This window comes from Oryctolagus cuniculus, chromosome 5 (assembly GCF_964237555.1).
Source record: "Oryctolagus cuniculus chromosome 5, mOryCun1.1, whole genome shotgun sequence".
NCBI lineage: Eukaryota > Metazoa > Chordata > Mammalia > Lagomorpha > Leporidae > Oryctolagus > Oryctolagus cuniculus.
The window spans coordinates 170,193,828-170,202,589 of NC_091436.1; the positions used below are offsets into that span (position 1 = coordinate 170,193,828).

The following is an 8,762-nucleotide window of genomic DNA, read 5'->3' on the forward strand; positions in this document are numbered from 1 at the left end:
TAATTTCATGCTATTTGTTGAACTCTTAGTATAATCATATGTGTATAAAGATAATTGAATATAGATACTAGAAAAAATAAGAATGGAGTTAGCATACGGAGGAGGAAGAGAGGTGGGAGGGAGGGTACAGTGGGAAGAATCACTATGTTCCTAAAGTTGTACTTATGAAATGCATGAAATGTGTATTCCTTAAATCAAAGGTTGTTGGAGGAAAAAATGTATTCTCCGCATTATTTTCCATAAATGCACAACTAGACTGATGGGCTGGATTAGATTCCGCCTGATGTTTTTGCTTTGGCAAGGTCCATACAGGAGGGGTCAGATTTTCCTCTAGGTGTTTATGAAACTGATGACCCCATGATGGCCAATGTGATTGTGGTAGCAAAGGATGCTATGCAAAGTCATAAAAGGTCAGGAATATGTTTCAGAGCAAGATAGGTGTTGCAGCGAAGCCATGTATATCAGAACATATTTAATCTTTACTTCAGAAACCGTTTCTGGATTGTTCGGGATTTGAGGTGGAGATCAGAGTGAGAATGGTCCACACAGAAGGAACATAAAATTAGATCAGGCAAAATTCATTGGTGAAGCCACTAAGTGGAGATTCTGAATTTCATTTTTATTTGAGGGACTGGGAATGGCTCTGAAAATTCGTGGGTTGGTTAAGGAATCAAAACTGCACCAAGTATGGACTCTTCTAAATTTAGTCAACTATCAGACCTTAGGGTACCACAAAGGAAGGTGTCCAAGGCCTAAGGGAGACTGCAATGGCCGAGACAATTTAGATTAATAGATCTGCCCTTGCACAATAGGGAGTTCCACAGGAAGTGCTTTTCACCATAGCTGCACCAAATACAATCAGAGGACAGTCCCAGGATCCTAGAACAACTGCCACCTCCATTACCAAGTACTCACAGACAGTAGATTGGTCTGACTCATGAAATCTTTGGGATAATGGCACCCTAAGAACTGAAGTAGAAGCATTTGGAGATCACCTGAGCCTTTTATCTACTGTTAAGGTTTTTGTATTTCCTTGATGGTGGTGCTGATAGGGGAATGCATAGGGGAATGCATTGTCAACACTGGCCCCAGAGCCTTAACTTGGGACAAAAGTTCAGCTGCCCCCTCTGAGGCTCGAACTCAGGACCTTCAGATTATGAGACTGACGCGCTGCCTACTGCGCTAAGGAGGCAAGCCCTCAAAATCTCTGATTTGTATACACAGAAAGCATGTCTGTCTGACTTGAATTCTGCCTTGAATTGCTAGGCCACGTGCTCACAACTCCTCACTTAACTCTCACTTGAACCACTTCAGAAACTCAGAGCCCCTGCAGCAAAGGGGAACCCAGGCTCCCTGGGGACTCTGCCACAAACCTTCACTGATGAGCTTCTCAGTCTTCCTCATGGGAAATGGGATCACTTACATGGGGGGGGGGGGGCTGTGCAATGGCAAAGAGATGCAAACGGACACTGACCTGAATTGACCCCGATGCCTGGGGACCCAAAGAGTCTCTGAGCACTACCAGTCAGACTCAGAACTCAATAGGGTCAGGGGATCCATGCCTCAGGGGTGAGGTTTATTGCAAGGTCACTGTCACTTGATAATCTTTGCTCCCTTGTAGGTAATGCGCTATTTTTCTCAGACTGCTTTGGGAGCTTCATTGTCTTAATTTTCAGGAACTTGATTATGATTGACCTGGATATGGACCTTCATAGGCAACCTGCTTAGGGTCCTCTGAGCTTCTAGAAGCTGATCTATCTCTTTCACCAAGTGGGAGAGGCTTCCAGCCACTGCGACTTCAAATCTTGTGGAAGATTTCACAGGAAAATCGATGCAGAGTTCATCTTCCTATGTCAATGGTGTTGCTGAGAAGCAGTCTAAGTATGCTAGAGGTGAGAGGTAGCTGGTGTGCTTCCCGCTGAGCAGGGTGTCCTGCAGATCAAGATTTCCAGTTCCAGGGCCGGCCCTGGGGTAAGCCGCCACCTAGGATGCTGGCACCCATATGGGTGCTGGTTTGTGTCTGGCTGCTCCAGGTCTGATTCAGCTGCCTGGGGAAAGCAGCAAAACATGGCCCAAGTGTTTGGGCTTCTGCCACCCACTTGAGAGACCCAGACAAAGCTGCTAGCTCCTGGCTCCTGGCTTCCACCTGGCCCAGCTCCAGCTGTTGCTCTGTTGCTACCATTTGGGAAGTGAACCAGCAGACGGAAGCTCTCTCTGTTTCTGTCTCTCCCTCTTTCTCTGTAATGCTTTCAAATAAATAAGTCTTTTAAGCAGTATGTTTCCAGTTTCTCTTCCATGCCTCCTACTCTTTAGATTTGTTTAGTTATTATTTTATGCTTGAGAGTCTAAGTTCAATCAAGTTTTAGCAATCCAACATCAATAAAGGAATTACCCAATTATGCTTATATGGGGCACCTACATTCTAGCACACCAACTGTAACCACATTTTTCCACTGAGCTATTCTCAGCTGCATATTCATCTCGACACTTCCTGTCTATTCTTGTTGCTCAGTAAACTCTTCATGGCTCGGTTTGAATACACCACTGTTAATTTCATTCCCAGACACTTAATCCCTTCCTCTGAGTCAAACCTCAATGACTACTTCAGGCAGTGCTGATTTGTCTTGTTCTCCATGTCAGGTACATGGGAGAGGCTGCCATGGGAAAGTTGTGATATTTAGACCAACCTCGTTACCATCTCTCAAATTTAGCAACATTATATCTTCTGTTGTACCTCCTCTTTGGTTCACTATACACACACATATATTTAAGTAATTTTTATTGGTGTATCATTCCTGGTTAGGCTCTTATTTCCAATTTTTATATCTTTAATTCCTACTCCTTTGTACTTCAGAGCTGTCACTTATTCTGTGCTCTCACTCCCTATATTCCATATTTTTTGAGTTCTCACACTCAGGCAAACTGCATAGGTTTTGAAGATAGGATTGCAGTGGTCAATTGGGTGAAAGCCTCCAGGGAGAAGCCTACACTTGAGGCAGCAGGCAGTGCTCTCCAGGAACAAGAACAGTGCCCTGCGGGACCCTGGGAGAGGTGTGAGCGGCCACTGAGTGACTCAGGGAATGCCTACAGCACAGCACCATGTCCTACACTGCACAGAGCTACAATCCTTACCTTTCCAACTTTTGTTTGAAAAGCATCAGTTGTTGTAACTCTTTCAAATAAATAAATAAAACCATCAGTTGTTAGCAAGATCCATAAAGGATTCCAGGTGCATGACCAATACATTCTTCTAACACCAAAATAAAACTTCCTTTAATTAAATAAAAATGAAATCAATTGATTAATTAAAGTAAAACTCCTGTCTCCATCCCTCGGACACTCAACTGCGTTCCCTCCTCCTTCGCCAGAGTTCGCCTCACTTTCCCCTGGAACTGCCCTCTTGGGCGGTGGCAGAAGCAGCGCTGGGAGCGCTCCCACCCGGTTCCCGCCGCCTACACTCAGGGCGCCGTCTGCCACTCGGAGGCTCGGGAACCCGGCCCGGCGGGAGATCCGCCTAGACGTCACGGCCCTTTCAGGAGTGTGGCAAACACCGAGAAAGGGGCTACGTGGAGTGAAATCGGGGTGACAGCGGCAAGATGTCCTCGGACGTCTGCCAAATCAATGCCATGGATGCAAGCTCAGGCCTGTTACAAAACGGGAGAGAGGGAGGAGGGGGAAGCGGCCCCGCCAGGAGGCCCGGACCCGGAGAAGTGGGCGCGCAGCTCAAGCGGGCAAAGGCCACAGAACCAGAGGGAGCGCACGCTGCAGCCGCCCGTGAGCCGTTTGCCAGCCCTAAAAGCAGGACGCCGACGAGGGTGGGATTCGAACCCACGCGTGCAGAGCACAATGGATTAGCAGTCCATCGCCTTAACCACTCGGCCACCTCGTCCCCGCGCGGGGCCACTCCCGAAGGCTTGCCTGTCACAGGGCCCGCGCCGCGGCGCCGAGCGTGTCCGGGCCGGAGGACGCCGCGGTCCAGGGTGGCGACGCGGGGCACTGACGGCGGAACCCGGAGGAAGCCGGAGCAGGCCGGAGGCTGCAGACGTGGGCGGCTCTTTGCTTTGGAAGAGACGGAGAAGGCGGGAGGCTGGGTCGAGGCGGCTCGTGGCTCCCCTCCACCTGCCTCTGCCTGTTAACCCAGCGCCCCCGGTCCTTGTGGAGACGGATTCGGCCTGGACCTGGAGTCCCCTTGGAAGGCGCCCATCACCTACCACGCCGCAGCCTGTGGAGGGTCCAGGGCCCTTGTAGCTCCTCCTTTCCAGGTGCGCTTTTCTCAGCGCTTGCGGAAGCGGCTCTTCCAGGCCCAGGTTTCTCCCCGTGTGCGCAGAGGTGCATACCGTTTTATCCTCCACGTGGCTCTCCCACTCAAGGGGCGCGGCTCACGAAGCACAGCTCTGGGAGCAGAGAGTTGTTCTGTAAAGACTGGTCCTTTCCACATGTATTGCTGCGGTCAGCCATCTGGTAATGTCGCACGCACGCACGCACGCACGCATGGGTTTTTTGTACTAGATTATAATCCAGTGATACAGACGTCCTTTTAGTGTAAATGTTTCCATCGTGTATGTCAGGGAAACGGAGGGAACGTGCACAATGAATTCACAAGCTTAGATTTGTGAAGGCATCATCAACACGTCCACAGGTGGTTAGTTGTGTCATAAATTGCTCGTGAATGTTAATAATCGACAGAAGAATTAAAAGATGGCCGAAATAATTTTTAATTTAATCTGTTGACAATTAGGTGTTGCTTTTGTGCGTGAAAAAGAGTTTCTTTTTACCCTGAAAAGTACAAAATAATAGAAACATTTATATTAGCGTATCTATATATTATTTACCAAGATGTCTTTTCCCCTTTCTGACAAACTGAAAGAGCACTGCTTAGAATAATGTGAGCTAATCAAAACAGCTGCAGAATGGCAAGCATATTTAACCACTGTTAGTAACCTCTCCCTTTATATCACAAAGAGGTAAATCTTCATATTAGCTGCTATGTAGTTTAGAAGTCCTTTAAAGCCCTATAGCTTAACAGCCTTGTCCTCAAAATGTTCTATTAATGATTCATGGGTTAATGTTATGGGCTATTGGATCCAGTGTTGAGACTTCATCAAGTTATGGTGCCTGGAGGTGGGCCCAGTGGGAGTTCTTTAAGTCATGGAGGGGAGTTCTCAGAAGGTTGGTTATATAAGCCAAGCCACCTTGGGCCTGGAGTGTGTGTTCTCTGTCTCTCTCTCCTTCCAGGCTGGCCATGTGATCTTCCCTCTGCATATCTTCCCCATCCATTGCATTCATCAGACAACAGACCAGTGGGGCACCAGAACCATGTATTCATTTATTTGAAAAGCAGAGTTACAGAAAGAGAGGACAAGGCAGCAAGAGAATTCTTCCTCCTCCTGGTCCACTCCCTAAAGGGCTGCCTCACCTGGTGCCTGGCCAAGCAGAGGTGAGGAGCCTGGAACTCTACCTGGCTCTCCCCCATGGGTGGCAGAGGCCAAAGCACTTGGACCTTCTGCTACTGCTTTTTCAAGTGCCTTAGTAGGGAGCTGGATCAGAAACCATCCCTGTAAGAGGTGCTGACATCACAGGTGCATCTTAACCCCCTGAGCCACAATGTGGGCCTCTATTCTCATTTTAATAAGACCATTTTGATGAAAATAATGGGAGAATATGTTCAAACAGAGAGTTAGTGAGATTCTTTGGTGAATAAGGAATCTTTGGGCAGAAAAGAGCTTACCGAATTTAAGAGAAATAAAAGCTACAAGCTAATTTTATTCTCTTTTTATATTATCTATAAACAATTTGCAGAAGGATTTCTATAAGCTTTATAAAAGTGACATCCATGGACATTAAGCCCATTTTTAAAAATACCTTAATGTATTGTATTCCTTTTGAGGATGTTTTATCTGCATAAATTTTATTTTTTCATTTAAAATTTTTCATTTTCTTTGAAATGGAATCAGAGAGAAACAGATTGATATGGGGAGATGCTTCTGTATATCCTTAGACCCAACTCTATACCCCAAATGTTTATTTTAGCATATTTTATATACACTGGCAGAAAAAAATTACATTGGATTTAGCAATGAATGAAGGAAAAATCACATAACCCTCTCAATTGACACAGAAAAAACATTTCACAAAACTCAGTGCCCTTCATTAAAATACCCTGGGAAACCAGGGGTTAGGAGAAAAATACCTCGACATATTGAAGGCCACAATTGCACACCTCGGGCTCACATCATCCTCCAGGGTAAAACACTAAAGCTTTGCTTCCAATAAGAAGAACAAGACAAGGTTGCCTACTTCAGGGGCCTGCACTGTGGCATAGTAGGTTAAGCCTCAGCCTGAGGTGCTAGCATCCCATATGGGCACTGGTTTCTGTCCTAGCTGCTCCTCTCCTGATCCAACTCTTTGTTAATGGCCTGGGAAAGCAGTGGAAGGTGGCCCAAGAGCTTGGGCCCCTGTACTCACATGGGAGACTCATAACAAGGTACCGGCTCCTGGCCTCAGCCTGGCCCAACCATGTCCATCGCAGCCATTTGGGGAGTGAACTAATACATCTGAAAATAAAATAGTATAAAAAAGAATAAAATACTAGGAATAACCTCAACATAAAAGCAAAAGAACTTGTACACTAAAAACTACAAATCATTGCTAAAAGAAATTAAAACAATAAATGGAAAGACATCCCATCCTCATGGGTGGTAGACTTAATATTTTAAATCAGTCAATACTATGTAAAGCCAACTGCAGATTTAATATAAACTCTATGAAAAAATCCCAACAATACATTTGGCACAAATACAAATATCCAATCAAACATTCATAGTGAATCTAAAGTTACTCTGAATAGCTGGTTTGTGTCCCGGTTGCTCCACTTCTGACCTAGCCTTTTGCAAATTTGCTTGGGAAAGCAGCAAAGGACGGCTCAAGTACTTGGACCCCTGCCAGACACATTGAGATCTGGATGGAGTTCCTGGCTCCTGGCTTCTATCTGGCCCAGCCTTGTCATTGTGGCCATTTGGGAAGTGAACCAGAGGATGAAAGATCTCTCTGTCTCTTCTCTGACTTTTTTAATGCTGTGTTATTCTCTAAAATAAATAAATAAATACATATTTTTAAAAATTTGAAAACAAGTTGAGAAAGTGTCCACTGCTGACTCTACAATACTCCTTCCCAGTTGGTCCTGAGTTTGGTGGTGAGAGGAGGGGGTGGGATGAGAACATAATCAGGTCCCAGGAACCCAGAGCCCTCTGCACCTGCTCCTCACCCAGCTGCCTTCTGCTCATCAGGGCAGGTTCACCACAATTAGGACCAGGAGGATTCTGGGCTCAGCAAATGAGGGCCCAGCAGGGAGAGGGCAGAGCTGGCTCCAGGGGTCCACAGAGTGCACAAGGAGCCTTTTCCCCTGGCAGAGCCAAACTCCTGACACTGACATGTTGACAGCAGTGAGAGTGTCCCTGAGCACTGGGACTCAGGGAAGGATAAAGAGGCCTGGCTGTGCTGCTCTCCACAGCTCCAGCCAGAGCCCCTGCACACTGCTCAGGTGAGTGATGCTGAGTGCCAGGGGGGCTGCCCCAGGCAGGGCTGGTCAGGGGCAGGTGGGGAGAGGGAGGGTCTCAGCTCCCCTGTGCCTGTGGAAGAGGAAGGTGTGAGGACCCAGGGAGAGGATGGGGATCCCTTCCCAATGCACCCAGCAGTGTCTGCTTGTCTGGCCCTGGAGGGAGCCGCTGTGCAGCAGCACCACTGATGCTCTGAGCCCAGGGCTGCTGGGTTTCCCAGGCATGAGGGAGGCTGGGGGCATCAGGCAGCAGTGGGCTTTCAGCCTGCAGTGGGGAGCTCTTCCCCCAGGCTCCCTGCCCTTCTGCACTCTCCCTCCCGGCACTGGGATTTTTGTTGTTGCTTTAACTCAAGTGTGTCTTCTGTCTGCTGTCCTTCAGTCTTTTCAGGATGGCATATCCTTGGCTTCTTTATTATGATTGTGCTTTTTCTGAATCTCCCGTTCCTGAAACCAACAATAACACACAGAACCTAATAATAGAGATGTGAAGAAAGCCACAACTAAGGTGAGGACCCAGAGTGACCCTGACAACGGTGTCTCCTCTTCTTCAGGGCACTGACTTAGGCACTGCATTCATGTGCTCCTTATTTTTCACAGGACACCTGGCTGGTATAAAGCACCAGCCTGTTTACAGATAGCAACTTTGGTTCTGAGGGAGGCCAGGTAGTATGTCCAAGGTCGTATGTAGGAATGCTCTTTGGGAAATGCAGGGTAAGGACAGAGTAAGGAGGAGGAAAAAAAAAAAAAAGGTTCCATCTGAACCACCCAGAGGAAGAATGGAACTTATGCCTAACCTTTGCCAGTCCTACATCAGGCCAGGGCTGGGCCTGTCTCTTCCATCTCTCTGCCTTAGTTACTAGATAGGGAGCTTGGAGTATGTGAGCTTCTCTGTTTGTTCAAGTGTAATTCTTTTGAGAAGCTACCATTCACATATATATGACTCAAGTATATAGTTTATTTTTATAGGCAGATAGTAATTGCTCAGATTCATGGTACAGCATGACATTTCAACACTTGACACAATGTGTTCTGATCAGGGTATGATGACTGCCATATGCAGACATCTACAGCATCATCATTTCTTTGTTTGGGGAACATTCAGTATCCTTCCACTTGCAATTCTGAAACGTATTTTGAATTGCTGTCAATCACAGATACATTGCTATTCAATAAAACACTAAAAGTTACCCCTGCTATTCACCTGCAC

General features: G+C 46.8%; 2 non-coding genes across 2 annotated transcripts; both read right to left on the bottom strand.

Moving 5' to 3' along the window:
- Nucleotides 1–1,119: 1,119 nt before the first annotated feature.
- On the bottom strand, nucleotides 1,120–1,192 carry TRNAM-CAU (transfer RNA methionine (anticodon CAU)). Its single transcript has one exon. It is a non-coding gene; the product is annotated as a tRNA-Met (tRNA).
- Nucleotides 1,193–3,807: 2,615 nt separating this feature from the next.
- Nucleotides 3,808–3,889, bottom strand: TRNAS-GCU (transfer RNA serine (anticodon GCU)). The gene has a single exon. It is a non-coding gene; the product is annotated as a tRNA-Ser (tRNA).
- Between the last annotated feature and the right edge of the window lie 4,873 nt (nucleotides 3,890–8,762).